This window comes from Felis catus, chromosome D4, assembly GCF_018350175.1.
Source record: "Felis catus isolate Fca126 chromosome D4, F.catus_Fca126_mat1.0, whole genome shotgun sequence".
Classification (NCBI taxonomy): Eukaryota; Metazoa; Chordata; class Mammalia; order Carnivora; family Felidae; genus Felis; species Felis catus.
In genome coordinates, this window is record NC_058380.1 from 63,918,340 (window position 1) to 63,943,252 (window position 24,913).

At 35.5% G+C, this 24,913-nt stretch overlaps 1 long non-coding RNA gene across 1 annotated transcript in view; it reads right to left on the bottom strand.

The window, feature by feature from the left end:
- LOC123381567 overlaps window positions 1–24,913 on the bottom strand; it is a 171,782-nt gene that overhangs the window by 143,962 nt on the left and 2,907 nt on the right. The window contains exon 2 of the long non-coding RNA XR_006588714.1: window positions 5,872–5,944. This is a non-coding gene — a long non-coding RNA (uncharacterized LOC123381567). The remainder of the gene's footprint in view (window positions 1–5,871; window positions 5,945–24,913) is intronic.

The following is a 24,913-nucleotide window of genomic DNA, read 5'->3' on the forward strand; positions in this document are numbered from 1 at the left end:
AAACACCTATTTTAAATAGTTTTCTCTCTCTCTTTTTCATAAAATGGCTTAAAAATTATTTTTTTTAAGTTTATTTATTTATTTTGAGGGAGAGAGTGAGCACAAGAAGGGGAGAGTCAGAGAGAAGGAGAGACAGAATCCCAAGGAGGCTCCGCACCATCAGTGCAGAGCATGACGTGGGGCTCAAACCCACAAACCGTGAGATCATGATCTGAGCCAAGATCAAGATTAGTATGTTTAACCAACTGTGCCACCCAGGTGCCCCTCATAAATGGTTTAAAGACCATTTGATAAATGGTTTAAAGACCATTTGATAAATGGTTTAAAGTCATAGTTTAACGATCAATTTGAGCATTTCTTAGTGAATCCTAGAAAATACACCATTTAACTTTCTGGTACCTGTCTCTAGAATATGGGAGAAATTAAGAGTTTGTTAAACTCGGTTTTGGATTTCTACCTTTAATTCTGAGACAATACAAAATGTTCCCTTTATACCATTTTTGCAGAAAATCTTTCCTTTCATCTTTTATAGAATTTGAAATTACTTGTAACAACTTGTTAGAAGCTCTCAGTCCCTGTATACAGCAAGATGGCCATCATTGTCCTCTGCAATCTAAACCACCTCTTGGACTGATGATTCCTTATGGTGTGAAAGGGACAGCCTCAGACCATGTGACATTATTCACCTCAAGGCTACAACTGATTGAATCAAAGTGAATTAATCCATCCTTTGCGCTGAGAAAAACAGATTCTTTTTCTTAACACTTTAAATGAAAAGATAGTGAAACCAAGTCAATCTGCTGTATGATGTATGATGTAATGACCACATAAATGTAAAGGAAATACCCAATCAATGCACAGGAAAGCCATTGAGATTTAGTGTGTCTGTAGAGGGAGGTAGAAAGATTTCTTCACGGAGATGAACACAAAAATAGGTTGTCAGGATAAGTACAATTTTTAAAATGCAGAATGTGAAAAATGCACTCAGCCAGCGTTACTAAAATGTTTCCTGGAGAAAGAAATAGTTATGCTAATTAGGGAAACTGGACATGTGCTGGTGTGAAGTTTAGACGATTTAATTTAGAACATCCTTTAAAATAAAGGTGGCTACTCCCTCTTTGATCTTTGTGCTGCTTGCATAATAACGAAGCAGAATCCTGGAGTGCTCTTAAGATGGCCCTAGTTAATGAGGTTCACAATTTATAAAGATTCCTTAATGCCAGTGAAAATATTGGAAACAGTAACCTAAAACTTGATTTTTCAAAATTACTGCCCCAATTATTTCTAATTCTATACTAATTTCTAATTCTAAGTGTTAGGCTGTTTATCTAATACTTTCCCTCTGGTTAAATAATCAGCCATTTGGAAAGAAGAGTATTAGCATTAAGTTTATTGAAAAATATTGGCATAAGAGCCTTCGAAGAATCATATAATGGAAAACTATTATCTGTCCCTTTTTGGTGAATAATGCAGAAATATGTACAACTAAAGCCATGAGTTAAAATTTAGTCTTGGTTGAATCCACTGTAATTTGATCAACTTTTAAATTAAATAACAAAGTTATCTAATCTTGTATAATGATACAATGACATAAAATGATATACAAAAATGAAGTTGGGGTAGAAATAAATTAGCCACTATTGTCTTCTAAAGGTAGTCTGTTGTATTAGGAATCAAAGTTCTAGAATTCATTTCAATGTACCTTTAGTCATTTATTTATTTATTTTAAGATTTTTTTTAATGTTTGTTTATTTTTGAGAGAGAGAGAGAGAGAGAGAGAGAGAGAGAGAGAGAGAGCGCGCACAAACTGGGGAGGGGCAGAGAGAGAGAGAAGGAGACATAGAATCCGGAGCAGGCTCCAGGCTCTAGGCTCCAAGCTGTCAGCACAGAGCCCAACTGGGGCTCCAACTCACAAACTGTGAGATTATGACCTGAGCCGAAGACTGTCACCCAACCGACTGAGCCACCCAAGTGCCCCTTGATGTACCTTTATAAGACTGTTTCATTAAATAAAATATATTTTAAATTTTCTTTTTTAAAAAAAATTATTAGGTTGGCTCTGCTATCTAGAGATTAGTAGTCATCAGGACACCCTTACGAGAAAATTACTTTCCTTGGATTCCTAAGGGAATTGAGTTTACAGGGAGAACTAATGACCCTAAAATGGAGAGATGGGTAAATACAGAGAATCACTACTGAGATCCACTTACTTAGAGCAGAAGCCATTGAGCCATAAATAGATAGGAACATTTATTTGGTAATTTTGATGAATTGTGGAGACCAGGTGCAGATAAGCCTAAGTGTGAGAAACTCTGAGGGCTATAGTCTTATTCTTAAGGGATACCCCACCATGGTTCCCTCCTGCCCACCCCCCCCCCCCCCACCATCCCAAACCAGGTCCCCTACAAGCTCCTGATTCTCACAGCAAAGATCTCAGAAAGATCCTTCCTTCTAGCTCATCAGAATCAGACTCGATATAATACAGATGTTGGAATTATCAGACGTGTGATTTAAAGAAATAGGGACTAATATGCTAAGGGCTCTACTGAAAAAAAAATGCATAAAAAGATAGGCAGTATACCCAGTAAATCTCTAAAAAGAAATGAAAAAGGATGCTAGAAATAAAATAAACATTGTAACAGAAATAAGATAGGATCTGTTCGTTTAAAATTTTTTTAATGTTTATTTATTTTTGAGAGAGAGAGACATGCACACACACAGAGCATGAGTGGGGTATGGGTCAGAAAGAGAGGGAGACATAGAATCTGAAGCAGGCTCCAGGCTCCAAGCTGTGAGCACAGAGCCCTACACAGGGCTCAAATTCACAAACCGCAAGATCATGACCTGAGCCAAAGTCAGATGCTTAACCTACTGAGCCACCCAGGCACCCCATGTTCATTTAAAGATAGGACAATAGAGAATTACAAAGGAAAAGAATGAAAAAAAAATTAACACCTAAAAACTGGGATAATGTAAAAAATGTTGAACATGCATATAACTGGAATACACAAATGTGAAGAAGGAGAAAGCAGCACAGGAAATAAAGTGTTATAGGCCAGAAGCTTTCCAAAATTAATAATGGCCAATACTGAGTGAGCACTGGTGATGTCTGAAAGTGTTGAATCACTATATTGTACACCTGAAACTAATATAACACTGTCTGCTAACTATATTAGAAAAACATAATGACTAACAAACCACAGATCCAGGATGCTAAGAGAATACCAAAACAGCAACAATAACAAACAAAAATACACACTGAGGCATATCATATTTGAACTATAGAAAACTAAAAACAAAGAAAAAAAAAAGTCTTCGAAAACTTAAAGAGAAAAAATCTTACCTATTGAGAGGAGAACAGATAAGAATTACAGTACCTTCTTATCAGAATCCATGAAGGCAAAAAGAGAATGAAGTAAAATATTTAAAGTGTTGAAAGAAGAAAAATAACTACCAACATAGAATTTTCTATTGAAATTATCTTTCAAAAGTAGAGGAGAAATAAAGACTTTCTCAGAAAAACAAAAAGCCAGGGAATTCAACACCAGCAGACCTGCCTTAAAAAAATGGTAAAAGAAGTTCTTCAGGCAGAAGGAAAATGATATAGATCAGAAAACTGGATCTACATAAAGAAATTAAGAGCACTAGAGAAGAAATAAATGAATGTAAAATGAAATATTTTATTTTTCTTATTCTTAATTTACCTAAATATAACTCTTTGAATAAATAACAGTAGAAATGTATAGAGTAACTACAGCATTTGGAATTTTTTTTAAATTTACTTATGTATTTTGAGAGAGACAGAGAGAGTGTGAGGGGCAAGAGAGAGGGAGACAGAGAATCCCAAGTAAACTCCATGAGGTTGGCATGCCGAGCCCAATACAGAGCTTGAACTCACAAAACCGTGAGATCATGACCTGAGCCAAAATCAAGAGTCAGATGCTTAATTGACTGAGCCACCCAGGTGCCCCTAGTATTTGGATAAGTGAAATGAGTGACAGCAATATCAGGGAATGAAATACTCTTTTATAAGGTGCGTGCACTACACATGGGTTGGTATAGTGTTATTTGATGGTGGGCATAGAGTAGTCTAAAAATGTTTATTATAAACTCTTGTCAGAGCAGAACAATAACAACAAAATAACAAAAACAAAAACAAGATCTACTGTCCATGAGAACTGATTTTAAATACAAAGACCCAGATAGTTAAGGGTAGAGATAGAGAAAGATGTATCATGCCAACACCAATCAATAGAAAGCTGGAGTATCTATATTAATTTCAGACAAAGCAGTCTTAAGAATAAGCAGGATTAAAAGGGATGGATAAAAAAGGGCATTGCATAAGGGTAAATGGTTCATTTCTCCAAGAAGGCATAATGATTCCAAACAGGTATGCATCTAACATCAGTGTGTCAAAATACATGAGGCAAAACTAATAAAACTGAAAGGAGAAAGAGACTAATTATCTATTATATTTGAGGCATTCAATACTCCTCTATCAGTAATTGATATATCAAGTGGGCAAAAATCAATGAGGATGTAGACAACCTGAGCAGTACAATCACTTTATCTAATTGACATTTATAAAATACTCTATGTACAAAACAGCAGAATACACATATCTCTCAAGTTCTTGTAGAAAATTTCCTAGGATAGACTACATTTTTTGCCATTAAACATACTTTAATACATAAAATTACGTGTGTGTGTGTATGTGTGTGTGTATGCATATACACACAGTATATATAATACATACATACTATATATACATATATATATCTTCACAGTTCATGGACTCCATGTAAAAATTAATAATAGAAAGACAGCTGGAAAATATCCAAATCTCTTGGTATTATACATCACATTTCTAAATAACTCAAAGGTCAATGAAAAGTTTCAAGAGGAATTCATAAAATTAAAAGAAAATAAAAATACAACTTAACAAAATTTGTGGGATGCAGCTAAAGCAGTGCTTAGAGGAAAATTTATATCATAAATTAGAAAGAAGAAAGATCTAGTATCTATAACCTAAGCTTCTCTTTTTTTATAACCTAAGGTTCTACATTATGAAATTTTAAGGAAGGGAAAATTAAGCTACAGTAAACAGAAGAAATAACTAATAAAAATTAGAGGAAAAAAAAGAGAGTATCATGGACATATTTTTAAATACATTTTTAAATATTTTATTTATTTTTGAGAGAGAGAGGGAGAGAATGAGCAAACAGAGAAGGGGCAGAGAGAGAGGATCCCAAGAAGGCTCCAGGCTGTCAGTGCAGAGCCCAACATGGGGTTCAAACTCATGAACCGTGAGATCATGACCCAAAGCGAAATCAAGATTTGGACGCTTAACTGACTGAGCCACCCAGGTGCCCCCAGATTTTTTTCTGATAAATCTTACCGAGCATTTAAAGAAGAAGTTGTAATTAATTCCTCATAATCTTTCATAGAAAATAGAAACAGAAATTTTAATTAGATTTAATTAAGCCAGCAGTATCTTAATATCAAATCCAAATAAAAACATAAGAAAATTATGTACCAATATCTCTCCAAAAATAGAAGCAAAATATTAACAAACAGAATTCAACACTATGTAGAAAGAAGAATATATCATGATTAAGTGGGGTTCACTACAGAACTACAAAGCTTCTTGCATAATCATAAATCAATCAATGTAATTCATCGTAATAGACTGAATAAGAAAAGCAACATAATCATATCAATAGGTTCAGGAAAAATATTAAGGAAAATTGAACATCATTCATGATAATATTATCAAAAACCCCAGAAATACAGAACTTCCTTAACCTAATAAAGAAAATGTCAAAATCTATAGCTAACACCTTACTTAATGATGATGTGATGTCCACTTACCCGCTATGTCTGTCAGCAAGGTGAGGATATCCTTTTTCACCACTCCTATAAAACATCATAGTGGAAGAGCTACCTAATTGCAAGAAGAAAAGTAATAATTATACAGATTGTAAGGGAAGAAAGAAAAGTGCCTTTATTTGCAGATGACATGACTGTCTATGTAGAAAATCCTAAAGACTACAAAAAAAACCCCTCCAAACCTTCTGGAATTAATAAACAAGTATAGCAAGATTGTGGGATACAATGTTAATACACAAAGATCAGTTGCTGTCTTATAAGCCAGAAATGAACACTGGAAAATTGAAATAAAAAATGTTTATAATAGTACCCAAAATAAAGTACTTTTATATAAACCCAAATAAATATGTGTAGGATCTATATGCAGAAAACTACAAAACAAAATGATAAAAAAAAAAAGAATGAAATAAATGGAGAGCTATTCCATGTTCAGGGACTGGAAGATTCAATACTGTCCGTATAATAATTCTTTGCAATCTAATCTGTAGATTCAGCACAATTCAACCAAAACTCCAGGACTATTTTGTAGACATATACAGACTGATTCTGAAATTTATATATAGAAAGACAAAGGTCCTAGAATAGCAATATGGTACTGAAGAACAAAGTTAGAGTGCTCATAATACCTAATTTCAAGGTTTCCTAAAAGGCTACATTAACTACAACAGTGTGGTATTGGTGAGGTAACATGAACACAGATCAACTGAAGTGAATTGACAGAAACCAAACCACACTAAATAATAAATTGTTGACAAATGCACAAAGGCAGATCAATGGAGAAACAGTCTTTAAATAATTAATGTTGAAACGATGTAGGTCTATATGTATTAAAAAGGGACCTAGACACAGGCCCTACATGTTACACAAAAATTAGCTCTAGGGGCACCTGGGTGGGTCAGTCAGTTAAGCATCCGACTTCAGCTTAGATCATGATCTTACAGTTTGTGGGTTTGAGCCCCACGTCAGGCTCTGTGTTGACAGCTCACAGCCTGGAGCCTGCTTCAGATTCTGTGTCCCCTTCTCTCCCTGCCCCTCCCCACTTGTGCTCTGTGTCTCTCTGTCTCTCAAAAATAAATAGCAAAAAGAAAAAAAAAATTAGCTCTAAATGGACCATAGACTAAAATGCAAAGTGCAAATGTATATAATTTCAAAAAAAAGTTGGAGGAAACCTAGGTAATTTGGGTTTCATGATGAGTTTTTAGTTATAACACCAAAAGCATGCTCCATGAAAGAAAAAAAAATTGACAAACTGCTTGTTATTAAATTTAAAAACTTCTACTTTGCAAAAGCCACTGTTAAAAGAATAAAAAGACAAGCTATAGACTGCTGTCTTTTGCCATTTGTGATTAGGAAAATGCAAATTAAGAATCAATAATACACATCTATTAGAATGATTAAAATCTAAAAAACAAAAGAAACAAAAACTCCTGATGATATCAATTGCTGATAAGGCTTCAGAGCAAATAGTACTCTATTCACGCTGGTGGGAATACAAAAGGGGACAGCTGCTTTGGATGACAGTTTGACAGTTTCTTAAAAATGTACACATAATCTTATTTATACTCCTGTTATAGTTCTCCTAGGTACTTACCCACCTGATATGAAAAACTGCATGTGAATGTTTACAAAACCTTTACTCATAAGCAGCAAAAACTGGAAGCAACCAAGGCGCCATTCAATAGGTAAATGGATAAACAAAATGTGTACATTCATACAATGGAATTCTATTCAGCTATAATAAAGAATGAGCTATCAAGCCACACAAAAGCATTGCTAAATCTTAAATGCATTTTGCTAAGTGAAAGAAGCCAGTCTGAAAATGCTACACGTTGTATGATCCCATTTCATGACATTCTGAAAAAGCAAAACTATAGGGATGGTAGGTAAATCAGCGACTATCAGGTATTTGGGAAGGAAGGAGGGTTGAGTCATGAAGTACAGAGGAGCTTTTAGGGTGATAAAACTATTCTGTATGATACACTACTGGTGGATTCATCACACTATGCATTTGCCAAAATCCCTTGAACTTTAGAGCACAAAAGGCTAAACTTAATACCTACAAATTTAAAACATGTACAAGGTTAGGTTATACCAGGAAGAAATGTAAACTGTGACAAAATGATCCAACTGTATTATAAATTTGTGAAACAATCTCATTGAAGGGGGTGGGAAAAAAACGTGCTGATCAGAACAATTTTGGAAATGAGTACAGACTAAGACTAATGCAAAGGAAATTGTACATGAGTCTTACAGTCCAGTTGCTAAAATTATTTGCCTTGGGCTAACAATGTTGAAACCTCTTTATGTGTATGCTGGAATCAACCAAATGAGTAACTGGATGGTGGACTGGGGAAGCCAGGTTTCTCACTGTTGAACTAGGTGGTTACAAAGAAGCAAGGGAAGAAACTTGAATGATCCACTTGGTAATAGGTTAGAACTGAAGACACCAAATCATATTTAGCTAATGTAGATAAAAAAAGAATATATATATATATATATATAATATTCACACATTATCTATAAATACTTATAGATATGTGTAAATAGAGAAAGGAGTGGAAGTTAAAATCAGAACTGTATCACATACAATATGCTCCTGTCGAATGGAGGCAATGCCTAAGATTGGACTTTGGTAAACAAAGTCATGTATTATTTTTAGAAAACTTCAGATGAGAAATGTTTAACCGGATGGTTATCTGATAGATCTTGATGTTTATGTCTGACAATTATAGTCAAGATTTTTATAGTCAGAATGAGCATATGAGTTAAATAAGTTCCTTTGCAGAATGAGGTTTGAACAAGGTATATTCTTATTTGGGCATGGTTTATGTTACATGAGCAATAGTATAAAATTAATTAGTAGGAGCAAATTAATAAAAATAGTGAGATATAGGATATTAAGCAATTATTTGAGAACTTATTTAATATCTGTATCCTATTAGATTAAGAGCTCCATATGTCAGGTTTTTTTTTTTTAACCACCACATCCTTAGAAACTAGTACATGGCCTGATAATTAGAAGGTACTCAATAATATTTGTCAGATAACTGAGTAAACATTATGGGTGTTTGTTAAGAAAAACTGAATTGGTATATGGTAACAAACAGTCCCCAAATCTCACTGGCTGAAACAAAACCTTCACTTAATGCTCATGATGAGTCCACTGCTGATTTGGCAACTCTCAAGGCCAGTTGTCATCCACGTAATGTTTCAGCAATTCAGGTTGTTTAAGAATTGTAGATCCATCACCTCAAATATGAGACCTTCTCTGTGATTAATGTAGCAGGAGAAATAAGAAACTGAGAATTGCCCAGGGGCTTTTCATTGCCTTAGCCCAGAAGGAACACATGTTATTTCAGCTCACAGCACTAGTCAGAATTGGTCAGAACTAGTCACATGTTTCCCCTTAACTGCAAGTGGGATTAGGAAATTTAGGAAAGGAAATTGAAGAGTTGGTTAGCATCACTGTCTCTTTCTCCATAATTATTCAATAAAAGTTAGTTGAATGAACAAATGAATGAATGAAGATAATGAAGACAGAATAACTGAAGTTTAGTCTGTCATTTAGCCCAGTGTCTGGCATTTTACATTATCAAATAAATGCCTACTATCTTTTCCTCTTTTATTTAATTACTGTAAGTAATTGGTTGTTTCCTATTAAGATTGGTGTCTAGGTTATGCAATCTTACATTTTTCTAGGTTCTACATTTTTTATTTCTTTTTACTTTATAAGTACATCTTGATACATCTTTCACCAATATGTAACTGTCTTTAAAGACCCAATCTGCATGAATCATCTGCTTTAATGATGTTCACTTTTATCCTTCTTCATTCAAAGTCCATTATGAAATTTAATAACATAGGAACCAAACAGCATATGGGTTTCTTTGATGATCACATTTATAAGAGAAATTCTAGTGTATAATTTCATTCTTCAGGTTTCAGATCAGTTTAAAAGGAGACTTTGAAACTTGGCTTCTTAAAATCTTTGAATATAAACCAATTTGCATTTCTAGACAGAAAGTACCTGAAACATTTATTCCTTTAAAAATTAAATTTTTGTAATGAAATCAAGTATGTTTCCTAAGGAGAAATAAAAAGAAGTATTATAAGAAGGGCAGAGAGAGCAGGTAAGATTTGTACACGTTGCAAAATGAAAGAAATGCTAATTGGGCTGCTAGAACCAGAGTGAAGTCAGATCCTTAGCTACACTTCCTTTTTTTTTTGATATGATACCCAGCATGGCAGTAAAGGTAAATCCAGTATTTACTTCCAAGTCTGGGGTCCTTGAATCATTGTGGTAATGTTTATTTTCAATATTTCAAAGATTTCGATGGTTATAATAATCACTTTCCTCCAAAAGTATATAAGCCAACTAAATGAAATAATTTGCTTTTAAAAGTAGTGTAGTGACATATATATATATATATATATATATATATATATATATATGTACTTTGCTTTTGAAAGTAGTGTAGTGACATAGTTATGTCACTTATGATGAGGCAAACAAAAAGTATATTAAACTATAGTGACTGGATTCCAAATCCTGGTTCAATTACTTATGATCTGGGGAACCTTGGGCTAATTATTTTTTCTGATCTTTATTGTTTATTTTTAAAAGCAAGATCCTAACAATCACACAGCACAGTTTTGGGGATTAGTGACATAACATATCATAGGTCCAACATACCTGTCTTTGTCAGCTTAGGCCACTATAACAAAAACCAGAGACTGCATGGTTTAAACAACAGACATTTACTTCTCATAGTCAAGACCTTATCTAAACCCAATTACCTCCCAATACTCTACTCCAAATACCACTACATTAGGGATTAGGGGTTAGGGCTTCCACATGTGATTTTTGGGGGGTGGGCACAAACATTCAGTCTATAACAATATCCTAAGTGCTGACTTCATAAACTTTCAGTTGGAAAAAATAAAATTATAGCTAATCAGTATAAACTATAATATTAAAGAGTTCAAAAGTCTGTAAATTCAACTACTATAGGACCCAGTAGTTATGAAAAGCAGTTTTCTAGTCCCATAGGAAAAGTACTAATTCAGTTGGACAAACCAAAACAGTAATTCATGACTTTCTCCAAACTAACACTGTGAAACTAGAAAATTCAAAAAGGTAGGCCATAAAATATTGCACAATCCTATGGTCTTCTAGAAAGAAAAGAAAAACAAGTCAGTGTGAAATGAGAGAAACTGGCATGAAGGCCAACGTCTTCCAGATTTTCCCAATACCTACATGCAATAAACATACTTAATGTCCGTCATACTTGTTATACAATATTATTAAAATATGTTTAACTTTATAATAAAACATGTTGACTTATTTATTGAGCTTTGCATATATACTTAGGCACACTGTGTACAGGTGTATGTTATGTTAATACCCTTGAAACAAATTACTATAGGGATATTCTGACATATAGTAGGTGCTGAATGGGCATTTGTTTCTCAAGGATTTCTTAATGATTTAATAATTTATGGTGCAGCAGTTAATAAATATATTTTATTTAATTAGATACAAAGAAAGAATATGTGACATAATCCAGTTCCCATTCACAGAAACTGATTGTAGAAGAACCTCTTGTTTTGGTCTTCCCTTTCCTGGGCCCTGGTGAGAGTGTGGGTTGCAGCACAGTGCTGGTGGAGCAAAGGGTTTTGGATCTATGAAAAAAGTCAGGGAAGGGATGCCTAGAAGTAGGTGTATTAGATTCCTGGGGCTGCCATAACAAAATACGTCAAACTGGGTAGAAAAAGGGGAATTCATTATCTCACAGTTCTGGAGACCAGAGGTCCAAAATCAAGCTGTTGGCAGGGCCACATTCCCTATAAGACACTAGGGAGGGACCTATTCTAGGGCTCACTTCTAGCTTCTGGTCATTATAGGTATTCCTTAGTATGTAGACTGTTTTCTCCCTGTGTCTATTCACATCAACTCTGTGTGTGTGTCTCTTTTACATGACTTGTTTTAAAAAAAATAATAAAGATACCAGTCATATCAGTTTAGGGGCCCACACTTTAGGGGCCTAGTATGATGTCTTCTTAACTTTAACTACCTTGGTAATGACCAGATAAAGGATATGAAGTCACATTCTGAGGTACTCGGGGTTGGGATTTCAGCATATGAATTTTTTTGAATCTTTAAAAAATATATATATATATATATATATTCAAGTATAATTAACATACAGTGTTATATTAGTTTGAATTATAAATATAATGATTCAACAGATAAATTTTTAGAGGACATAATTCAATCCATTACAGTGGGTTTATAGTAAGAAGGTTTAAAAATTACAGGCAATGATTTATAGCTGGAAGCATCTTTATCAGACACAGAACACAGTCTTCTTATTTTTCCAACAAGAAAACAATGACAATGTGATGAAGAAACTTGCTGGAAGTCATTTTGTTTATTTCAGAATTAGTACAAAATTAAGACATCCCTAATCTAGGGTCTTTTCTATTACAGAACACTAGGATTGTTGATGTGCATGTGTAAGTCCTGTATAGGATCTCATCAGGGAATCCTAAAAGGGCTATTGTTCATCTAGAAGTAACAAACTCAATACTACCAACCATGACAGGACACAAAACAGAAGGAGCTGAAATAAATAAAAATCATAAATTTTTTCCTGTACTATATCTTACATCCCTCATGATGTGGAGCATGGTCAGGAAGAGGTATTAATAATGGACAGAAGAGAAATAAATGGATGTTCTTAGACAGCCAAAGAAATTGCCCTTCACACAGGACCATATATAGTCTCATTTCTATCTTCTACTCAGAGGCCAGGACTCTCAGGACTTTCTCTAACAGTAATCATAGCCTAGGTTTTGGATCCATTATGCCATTCAAGAACATCTTTTATGAATGCATAATAATGTTTCTACTTATCCCTAAGCTGCTTTATTTTTCTAATGAAAAGATCAAATTTTATTTAATGTTAATATGACCATTACCATTGTGTCTGTTAGTAGTTGTAACAACTACATTAATGTAACAAGACACTAAATCTCATTTTTTTTAAGGCAGATGACAGTGAAAAAGAATGCACCCTTTTAGATAAGGTTTTTAGATAAATAAATTGTTCCTTTGACGTAGAACACACCTTTTTCTTTATCCTACCGTTATTATTATTATCTTATTATTATTACTATTATTATTGTATCTATCAGGATATCCTTAGATAATCTAGCTTTCAGGCCAGGTACGAAACCTGATTAATAAAGACATGGAAACACTTCACCTGGGAAATGAACACCTTTACCAGATTTATTCACATTTATCCTTTCTCTCCTGTCAATGTGTGCTTAGATATTTACATCTTTTTTTAATGAGCAATGCTGTAATGAACATTTTGTACATGATACTTTTTGAATGTTTACCCAAATATATGTATGAGTGGAAAATGTATGAGTGGAAGTTTTGGTCACAGGGCATCGAAACACTCAGCTTTGTAAGAAAACGCTAAATTATTTTCCAAAGACTTTGAATTGTTACCATAACTCTTCTTCTGTCTCTTGATAGGTTCAGAATTCCTAATGTTTCTCTATCAAAATTGGTGTGAATGATGTCTCAATGCTGTCTGGATATTCATTTCTTTATTAGTGAAGTTGAGCATCTCTTCATGTATTTGTTAACCCTTTGTGTGTCCTTTTAGGATATATATCTCTTCCTGTATTTTTAGATTATATAACTGTTTTTATAAAATTCAAAAATAGATAAAACTAAATACATAATTTTGACATTGGATACAAATAAATACTAAAGGCATGTAAGTATAATAAATACACAGTTCAGGATGTTGATTACCTCTGGGGAAATTTCACAGGGAAGACAGAGGAATTGAATGTGGGAGGGGTACATTTGTACATACACTTCAGAATTACTATTCTTTTTTAAAATTTTTATAAGTTTACTTATTTATTTTTGAAAGAAAGGGAAAGAGAGAGAAAGCATGCATGAGCAGGGGGGGGACAGAGAGAACAGGAGAGAGAGAATCCCAAGAAGGCTCCATGCTGTCAGCAAGAAGCCCAATGCAGGGCTTGATCCCATGATCTGTGAGATCATGACCTGAGCTGAAATCAAGAGTCAGATGCTTAACCAACTGAGCCACCCAGGCACGCCTAGAATTACAATTCTTTAGTAAATTTAGTGTAGTAAATAGAATTTACTATTCTAAATTACTCTTCATTGGGTTGGATTGGGTTGGATTGTTCACTAATATTATCTTACAGATGAATACTTTATTTTTAAATGTTTATTTATTTTGAGAGAAAGAGGGAGCATGAGTAGGGGAGGGGCAGAGAAAGACGGAGAGAGAGAATGCAAGCAGGCTCCATACTTAGTACAGAGCCCAATGCGGGGCTCACACTCATGAACCGTGAGATCATGATGTGAGCCAAAATCAAGAGTTGGATGCTTAACTGACTGAGTCACCCAGGTGCCCCCAGATGAATAATTTAAATAAGTAAGTGAATTCAATAAATGAAAAGGGTCATGAAAAACCAAAGATAATAATATATCATTATTATCTGATTAATCTAATTCTATAAACCTAGGTTCAATGGAGAAAAAATATTTGGCTATTAAGATGTGCATAGTGGTCATCTAAAACATGGGTTGGGGGAAATAATCTAAATGTGCAACAACAGAAGATTATTTAAATAAATTGGTATGTATCAGTTAGATCCAAGAAGGAAACAGATGACACCATCAAATGAGTTATTTGAGGAGATTTTAATGGACTATTTAAAGAGATATGGGTATGGATAAAGGAAAATAATGAGGATAGTAAAGTCCCTTATAATCAGCAATAGTGGGGAGATTGAAATCTTTTATTACTCAAGGTGATAATCATAGCTTCTTTGTTCCCAGGTTTCCAAATCATTTCTGCAGGATCTGATGAGTCTACGGAGGCCCTATCTGTAAAGGTTCTTTGCAGTTTCTCGTTGACCATTATTACTGAACATGGAGTACCAAGAGATACTTTAGAGAATTTCCTGGTTCCAGATATAGTTCTGTCTTCCCCCATTATGTGTCAGAAATCCCCTTTCCGGGGCGCCTGGGTGGCGCAGTCGGTTAAGCGTCCGACTTCAGCCAGGTCAGATCTCGCGGTCCGTGAGTTCGAGCCCCACGTCAGGCTCTGGGCTGATGGCTCAGAGCCTGGAGCCTGTTTCCGATTCTGTGTCTCCCTCTCTCTCTGCCCCTCCCCCGTTCATGCTCTGTCTCTCTCTGTCCCAAAAATAAAATAAAACGTTGAAAAAAAATAAAAAAAAAATCCTCTTTCCCCTTGGTAATCCCCTTTTTTGCTCATTGGTCAGCAGCCTGAGGGTTCTAGCATGGTGAGGAAGCAGTCTCAGTTTCCAATTTGTCAAAACAATGTCTGTGTTCCCTAGTAAGTATGTTTCACTGAGAACAAAGTCACAAAAAGGGAAAATAAAATTTCCTTCAGTAAATTATTTGGTAGACAATGAGAGTAGTCATTCTTTTCACAACATTGTTCTTATTTAGGCATTAAAGTCTGGCCAGGGTAGAGCATTAACCTACGTCTCCAATTCTACTTGGGTCCTGGGCTAGATCCTCAGGTATATTGTCTCTGTGACTACAGGAGATGAGCAAATTTTTTTAAGCTTCCATAGATGCTCCCTGCTTTTCCACCTGTGTTCTCAGTCGGGCATTGAAGGATTTTAGTTCCTTCCTTCCTTCCTTCCTTCCTTCCTTCCTTCCTTCCTTCCTTCCTTCCTTCTTTCCTTCCTTCCTTCTTTCCTTCCTTCCTCCACTTATTCCCTCCATCTACCCCTTCTTCCCTTCTTTCCTTCCTTTCTCTCTTTCTCCCTACTCCCTCTCTTTTTTTTGCTCTCTTTAATGTATATAATATCTAGGCTACCAGATGACCCTAAAACTTTATAATTACTATCATTACCACAGCAATTAAGTGCCACAGCCACTCGATCTCCCAATATCTTGCTCTGCACCTGAAATTTATCCTATGCTGCTAACAGTTATAGCTGCCAATTTTGATGCCATTTAATGCCAGAGATTACTAATATTACTCCTACCCCCACCTGAAGGTGGGTATTTTCAGAGGTTTGCCTTCTGTTTTCTGAGGTGACTCCTGGTGCCACTTATTATATTAGTCAGGATCCCAGTAAGAAACAAATAGCACAAACAGGATGTTTAGAGCAGATTTTAATAAAGGAACAATTTAACTGGTGTGGGCGGGCTGAGGTAAATAAAAAAGGAATGAAGAACCACCCTCAGGTTAGCAAAAAGTGGAGAACCATTATCACTTCCAGTTTGAATGGGTAAACTGAATGAACCCATAGAGAGTGACTGTAGCACAGGGAGGAAGGCAAAGTTACAGGCCATCTGGCTTTTGGTTAAAGGCTCAACCAGCACCGAGACCTTGTAGACAGAGAGCCAGGATCAGATCTCATTCTCCATTTGCCTTCTGATCTCCTGCTACAGTCTCCCATTGGCTGAACTCAACTGAAAGCCAAAGGCAATGAGTCCATATGAGTCATGAGTCATACTTCCAGGGAACAGAGAAGGATAGAGAATGAGTAAATATCCTTTGAAGGGGAAACTCAAAAATATTCATAATGCAACTTAAACAATATATTCAAGCACTAGGAATGATGGTGGATGAGAGAAATATATTCTTAGATAAGGAACTATACACACACACACACACACACACACACACACACATGTTAAAAACAGGTAGCAAAGTAGCACTTTATAATTAAAGTGAATATAGACGAATGGATTAGAGATAGCTAGAGAACAAATGGTAATATTAGAAAGGGAGGAGCTAGAGAAAATATCTCCAAATGAGAAAAAAAGAGAAAGCAAAATTGATAAGACTATATCAGATGCACTGAGCAGTGATTTTCACTGTGTGTTGAGATGAATTACAGAAAAGTACCTTAAAAAAATACAAACAGGAAAATAAATCCTTCTAGCTGTCAAGTCCATCTCTTCAGACCTTGTATTGTTTATTCATGGCATTACAGACAGAGAGCAAGAGCGAGAGTGAGAGAGGGATGGAGAGGTCAAATATAATTACTTTCAGGAAAAGGAAAGAGGATTGTCAAGAATTCTAGAAAAGCTCTTCAGAATAGAGATAGAGCATGTGGAGAAGGAACTCCATCATGGTTCCTAAGGAACTGGGGAGAGTTTGGGAAGTCTTCAAATTTTGTATGTCACCTTAGCAGACCTCTCGAACTATACAGCCTGCTGAGGATTATGTGTTACATCCAGGTAATCAAATCTGTAGTTGTGTTAGCTTCTGTCTTTCCATAAAAATGTAAAGAAAAACTAAACTTCATGTAGAGAGAAACCGCAAACAAAAGGCTTAGTGTTTATCTTTAGGAGCAGGAAAAAAAGGATATACTTAAAGAGTGCATTTCACTCACAGGAGCTGACTTAGGGATTTCAGAACAATGAAGGATCAAATTGGTGGTGGCAGCTACTGGAAGAAAGGCAAGGAGCCTGAAATGGGGTCTATAGTCTATGACAAGGGCGCAAGACAAGAACAATGGGAGATTCAGCACAAACAGCTTCTTTTACTCACCTTTCCTCTAACACATTTTCTCTTTTCAGTGTTTTCTGGAAGTCACTTAAATATTTCTCTAGGATCAGTTTATTTCCTGATGCCCTTTAGCAAAAACCTTTTTCTTTTCTCTTTTGAAGCTTGATAATTTTTAGATTAAGAAGCTGCTTTCATTCCATAATACGAATTTCATATTTTTTAACTAAGTTTGTAAAGTACATGCTCTTATTTATTTCCCTAGCACTGTTTGCACCTCCATTCTTTCATTGATTTTCAGGAGAAGCTGTATGTGAGTCATTTCATTATTTCTCTCCCTTTTGGCACTAAGCCTTAAGAACTGTTTTTGCATTAATCTAAAAGGGAAGCTTCACACTTCATTTACTAACTACACATTAAAAAGAAGTTTTCATTTTCTACTGCTGAATACAGACCAATACAAATCTTCCATTAGGAGTGAGAATCTTTTCCTTAATACCCAGGAACATCCATAAAGGTTTCTACAAATGTTCTAATATTAAAAACAGAGGGATTTTCATCTTGAAAATAAGAACAATTTTCTTCTTTCTTCCTGTTTACTTTCAAAATCAGGCAGATTTATTTCCTTGTTGATTATAATTGCTAAGCTCATCCAGTTCAAGCATAAGTGCCAAAAAAAAAAGTTTCTGCACTTCATTCTCTCTCTTTCCTTCCTCTCCCCCTGCTTACATACACACACACACACACACACACATACACACACACACACACACCTCATGGCTAAATGAGCACAGTGCAGAGACAAACTAAAAGGTGATGTCTTTACAGGATAGTAAGCAGGAAAGAAGGATAAGGCTTCTTTGTGCTCTCAAAAAAACTCCATTTATATAAAGTACAGCCTCTTTTCTTGGCTGAAGAGAAAAGTTAGACACACAGCATGAATATTTCACTTTTTGATCCCTTGCCAGTTTTTCCTTCCTACAATCCTCTTGGGTAAGAATGGGGACAACACCCCCTCTTACTCAAAGTATTTGGTCCTCATTTATGTAAAATTTTGAGTCTTGCCCTTGACATGGGTATTAGCGACGTATTGCTGCATAATACTACTATCACCTCAAACCCAGCAGCTTAAACAAACAACACATATTTATTAACCTTACAGTTTGTGTGGGTCAGGAGTTCAGGCATAGACTACTTGGGTCCTTTGAATGCCTGCGGTCAAGGTGTCAGCCAAGGCTTTGTCTTATCTGAGGGGTGACTGGCTCACTCAGGTTGTTGGCATAATTCAACGCATTACAGCTGTAAAACTGAGTGCTTTAGTTTTTTGCTGGCTGTGGGATAAAGGCTGCCTTCAGCTCTTATAGACCACCCACAGTTTCTTTCCACATGAAGTTTCCCAACATTGCCACTTGCTTCCTCAGAGCCTGTAAAGGAGAGATAGAAGCCAGCAAATTGGATGGATGCAACAGCCCTATGTAATGTGATTACATATTCACTTACATGTAATCGCATACATCCCCTCACTTCACATACTCTGTTTTCTAGAAGCAAGTCACAGGTCATGCTGACACTCAAGCGCAGAACAGCAGAAGGAGGGGACCATGTATACACATTTAATAAAATATTAGAATATTTTAAGAAAAGCATAATCTCTACATTTTGTGATTTTAAGTTAAAAAATAACGTTAGGAGTCTAAGCACTTATTTGCTACCTGCATGTTACTAAAATTAGCCCATTCTCTCTTGACTAGAGAACAGGGCTCCAGATTTGAAAATTAAAGATTTATGTTTTATGAACCAAATGCTTTTTTCATGAAACATTTTTGGTACTACAAATCTCAATTCGGTTGCATCTAATTTAGGCCATGTGAAGAGTTCAAGTCAATGGAATGTTGACAGAAGCAATGTATGCCACTTACAGGCCTTGGGGAAAAATAATTTTCTACATATTCAATCTACTTTATTTTCTTCTATAGATGACAGCATCAAAAGATAAACAGAATGTGGGTCCTGAATAACTGCACTGAATAAAGCACTCTTATCCACTCATGCCAAATATACACCATATTGCACTGTGGAATCAATAGACCCTCACTGTGCAGAGGATGCTAAGATGGGTTTGGGTATTGTTTCTTAAAATAGCTAGCCCACTCTCACTGACACATAAGTAAAACTTATTATTCTTAAATATGCAAGAAGATAATCCAACAGCATTTCAAATGATAAGGAGTTTTAATTAATGTCATGGATAAATTATTTAGTTTTCTAGGTCAGGGAATTATTATAGACAAGGTAGCACTTTAAAATATTGATTCATCTATGTTTCTCCCCTCCACCCCCCCCCCCCCCCCACCTTTGGCTAAATACAACAGAGTAAAAACAAAAAACTTTTTTTTTTAATTTTTTTTTTCAATGTTTATTTATTTTTGGGACAGAGAGAGACAGAGCATGAACGGGGGAGGGGCAGAGAGAGAGGGAGACACAGAATCGGAAACAGGCTCCAGGCTCTGAGCCATCAGCCCAGAGCCCGACGCGGGGCTCAAACTCACGGACCGCGAGATCGTGACCTGGCTGAAGTCCGACGCTTAACCGACTGCGCCACCCAGGCGCCCCAAAACAAAAACTTTTTAAAAATAGTGAAGAAGAAAAATATTTTCACCATTTGCTAGGTTTCAGAAGTAAGATACAGAAATATTTTTTTCATGTTTAGAAAAGGTGACCAGGGATAAATAACTTTACTCAGTCAAATGCACTATGTTGCCCAGACAAATGTTCTAAGACCTTTTCATATAGGAGTCCTATATAGGTAATAAAATTGAAAGTAGAACTTTTTTCCATGTTTCCTATTTATATGCCCTTTCAATGAGATCAGACTACCATTAATTACCCAGAAGATACTGTTCCCATTATGTGCACAGGGACTTACTCAACAACATGTCAGATTTCACTGTCAGTGCACTATTTTTTTTCTCTGATAGACTAAATTTCCTTTTCTTTATTTTATCCTATTCATTCTGGCTTTTTCACCTCCCTAAGCTTCCTTTCCCCTTTGCCCAGTGATAAAGAAATCTTCTTTTTTTAAAGGAACTAGCAAAGCTTAACTAGAACATACCTTCAGATATTCTTCATCCTAAGTAAATACAATACACTGTAGACATAACTTCCATGAATTATATAAATTATGAATTCATAATTAATTACTTAATTTTATTCATAGCTATGGAATTTTCATCCTATTAACTTTAAATCTGGGGCTAAAAGTCACACCTCAAAAATATTTGAAGTGATGGTAACTTTTGTTTTCCTTTTATTTCCTTTTATTTTTTTTTGAGAGAGAGAGAGGGCACAAGTGAGCGAGGGGCAGTGAGAAAGAAACCCAAGAGTGGCAGAGAGAGAGAGAGAGAGAGAAGTGGGGCTCACCAGAAGTGGGGCTTGTGTTCACCCAAAGCGGGGCTCATGCTCACCCAATGTGGGACTCGAAGTCCTGAACTGTGAGATCATGAGCTGAGCCAAAGTCAGAGAGTTAACGACTGAGCCACCCAGGTGCCCTTTCTTTTTATTTTAATGCCATTTACTTAATTTATTTAACTTGTTGGAGGCATGAGTATTCCAAATCTGTTGGGTGTTTTTGTTTTTTATTAAAGTACAGTTGACATGAGATGGTAACTTGCTTAAAAAATAATGTACCCATGAGAACCGTTATCTTTCTTGTCCTTGATGATGTAGAGAGCAGTATAACTCTCATACCTGTGGGGAAGTAAAGGGCAAGCCCCCAGAGAATTAAGAGATTCCTTTAAAGGAACCACTCATAGAGAATTCAGGGGTAACTGGCATACCACTCACTTTAACTTCAGAATGATGGCCTCAATGTTATATGGAACCAAAGTGAAGCAGTTTGGGAAATATTCAGATAAATTAAACACTTGGGGTGTCCCCTGGAATTTGTCACCCATGTAGATTTGCTTCCCACCTGGATGATTCTGAAAGCAGAAGTCTTGATAAAGCACCATGCAATGGCAAAGCAATGGAAAGGGAATAGGATAACTTTGTAATAGCAAAGATACATGAGCTTCACTTCTATAAAAATAACAGTAAATGTTATTATGTCATTTTACAATTATCAGGTAAGTTACAAGAACTGAGTAGAGCATGGAAGAACCTGTGTAATTGTTAATAAGTACTTGGAGTTCATTATACTAATTTGTGTACTTTGTACATTTGAACTTCCCCAAATAGAAACAGTTTTTAGAGAAGAGTCACTCATCAGCTATATGAGAAACTGAGTTTAATGAGTTAAGCACAGTTACAGGAAGTCTAGCTGGTGATAGAAGTTAGGTGCTAGATGAGAGTGAGTTGGCTCGCTCTCTATGAGAGAGAATAGTGGTAGAGGTAGTGAGGGATGAATGGGTTTGTGATGTATGTAGAAATTCGAGTCAATAGCATCAAAGTGTGATAACTAAAGGAGTGTATGAACTCTAGTTCCATCTCAAGAGATTCAGCCTACTGTTAGGGATTTAGCAGAAGTAGTGATGTTAAGCAATTCTTGGATTACATTAGAGTAGCAGCATAAGGACTCTTTGCAATCAGAATATTGGGAGTAGGATCACAACCAGAAATTAGGATTACTGTAGTTCAAATCAGTCTTTCTTTGGGGAAAAAAACCTGGGTTATATCAGGTAATTTCTTTCTTTCTTTCTTTCTTTCTTTCTTTCTTTCTTTCTTTCTTTCTTTCTTTCTTTCTTTCTTTCTTTCTTTCTTTCTCCCTTTCCTTTCCTTTCCTTTCCTTTCCTTTCCTTTCCTTTCCTTTCCTTTCCTTTCCTTTCCTTTCCTTCCTTTCTTTCCTTTCTTTCCTTTCCTTTCTTTCCTTCCTTCTTTTCTTGTTTCAGGAGTAGAATTTAGTGATTCATCACATACATATAATACTATATCAACTTTAAAGGTAGGGCTCCAATTTATGTATTAGGCCCTTGATTTGATATTGGGCAATCAAAGTTTGAGTACAAAGACAACTCCTTAAGGCTTTCATGGACTTCACAACCAAAATTAGCCCCATCCCACATTCTTTCTTTAATATCACTGTTATTTCATTTTATTCATAGCTTATATTATAATTTGCAATGATCTCATCTATTTTACTTTCTTATTACCTGTCTCTTTCCCTTAGAATATAAGCCTCACAAGTGGAAAGACCTTACTCACCTTGTTTATCCTTATATCACAATCATCTAGAATTATTTTTGCTGCAACACAGGTATTCTATAAATATTTATTGAAGTAGTGTTTTTTTTGAAAGACAGAGACAGAGAGAGCCTGTGGGGGAGGGACAGAGAGAGAGTGAATTGCAAGCAGGCTGTGTGCTGTCAGTGCAGAGCCCGATGAAGGGCTTGAACTCACTAACTGCAAGATCATAACCTGAGCCGATACCAAGAGTCAGATGCTTAACCAACTGAGCCACCCAGGCACTCCATGAAGTAATGTTGATACAAAGCTAAGACCTAGAGGACAGGAAATGGTTAGTAGCGGGACGGCAATCACTCTCTACCTTTGGAAGGCATGCAGGAAAACCAACCAATTAACCAAACTACATGGCCAAATCTCCTTGAAAATATGCTATTGTTAGATCTTTTGACAAACTATTGTTACTTGCTAGTGGGAGAGTGCATGTATGAAATGCTTCCAGGAAGATGTACTTGGTCTATCTTGGTTTGCCTATACTATATAATCCTGGAATCTCTGTATTTATGGGACATAGCTTCCTCAAATATGTCACATAATTCTCTGTTAGAGAATAAAAGGGAGATGTTTCAAGACCAAAATAGCTCCCTTTCATGTAAGTGACTTGGCTGCATTACATTACTTTGAAAACTATTATGTTACATCTGAGTCAGAGAGCAATCTAATGGGGCAAGAAAGGACCAGGATTGCAGCAGCACTGGTGACCCTGTATCCTATTCTGCTTTGCTCATGCCTTGTGATTATTCTTGAAACAATTAGTAAAGCTTAGTAAAGAATAATGTCGCAGATTCTTAGAATCTACTCTAAAAGTCAACCATTTGTGCTAACTCACCTAGGGAGTTGGTCAATACAGTAAGAGTAAGGGGAAAGTTGATCTGAGGCTACTTATAAGTTTAGTACATATAAAGATTAGGGGATAGGTGGGAGTCAGTTTACCTGCTGAAAAAAGAGCCTTTATGGGGCGCCTGGGTGGCTTGGTCGGTTAAGCGTCCAACTTCAGCTCAGGTCATGATCTCATGGCCCGTGAGTTCGAGCACCGCATCGGGCTCTGTGCTGACCACTCAGAGCCTGCAGCCTGTTTCAGATTCTGTGTCTCCCTCTCTCTCTGCCCCTCCCCTGTTCATGCTCTATCTCTCTCTGTCTCAAAAATAAATAAACGTTGAAAAAAAATTTAAAAAAAAGAAAAAAGAGCCTTTATGTGAAGAATCTTCTAATGTTACTTAAAATTACTCCTGCATACCTTCCTTTCTACAGTCTAATTTAATTTCAAAATATTAATTAAATTAGCTTCATAATTATGTTATAAATTGGATATTGCTCAATTTGAGTTTATATAACTGACAAGCAGAAAGCAAAGAGAGTAGGTAATAAACCCATGAGTAGGTCTCTGAGGATCAATATCTTGTATAAGCATGAATTTCATCTTTTTTTAGGAAAACAATTTATAGAATTTGCAGTATGAAATGTCACGCACGAAGTACAAAACTGTATACTCTCATAGCATAGATTTGTCTTCAAACAATTTTCCTTAAACCTGCATTGGTCATCAAAGTGATATTTGTTTTTGCAAATAATAATTAGGAGTATGATCTATACTTATCTATTACAATGTACTTTCACAAATATTACCTCATTTGATTATTACTATAATTCTCGTATAGCAAATACTGTCCAGATTTTATGGATTAAAACACTGGATTTGTGGGTCCAGGTATTTTGATTCCAAATGCAGGACTATTTCTAGTTTATCAGCATTCCAGGTCAACCCTTCTTAACTTTGAGAGGAGTGCACATGAATGCTTTTGAAATCTTCATACTCTGGTTCAGAAATAATTTTAAATACATAAAATGTGTTATGCAATAATTTCTTCATAGATGTACTATTTATAATAAAAAATGAAAGTAACCTAAATGCAAAAATGACACAGATATATGATATATTGCACTCATTAAAATGATGTCTATAAGAGTTGTAAAGCAGAGGATAAATTATATGCATGTAATGGTAAAACAACTAAGTAGAAAGCATGTGTGTGTGTGTGTGTGTGTGTGTGTGTGTGTGTGTGTGTGAATTAAGTTAAAATAGGCATAGAAAAAAGTATGGCAGAAAATATAATTAAACAGTAAGCAGACTTATCTCTTAGTTGTAATCTAAATTTTTATGCTCATACTTTTTGAATTTTCAAACATTGTAAGTATAATAATTTCATAACTTAAAAAATATATAGTGTATT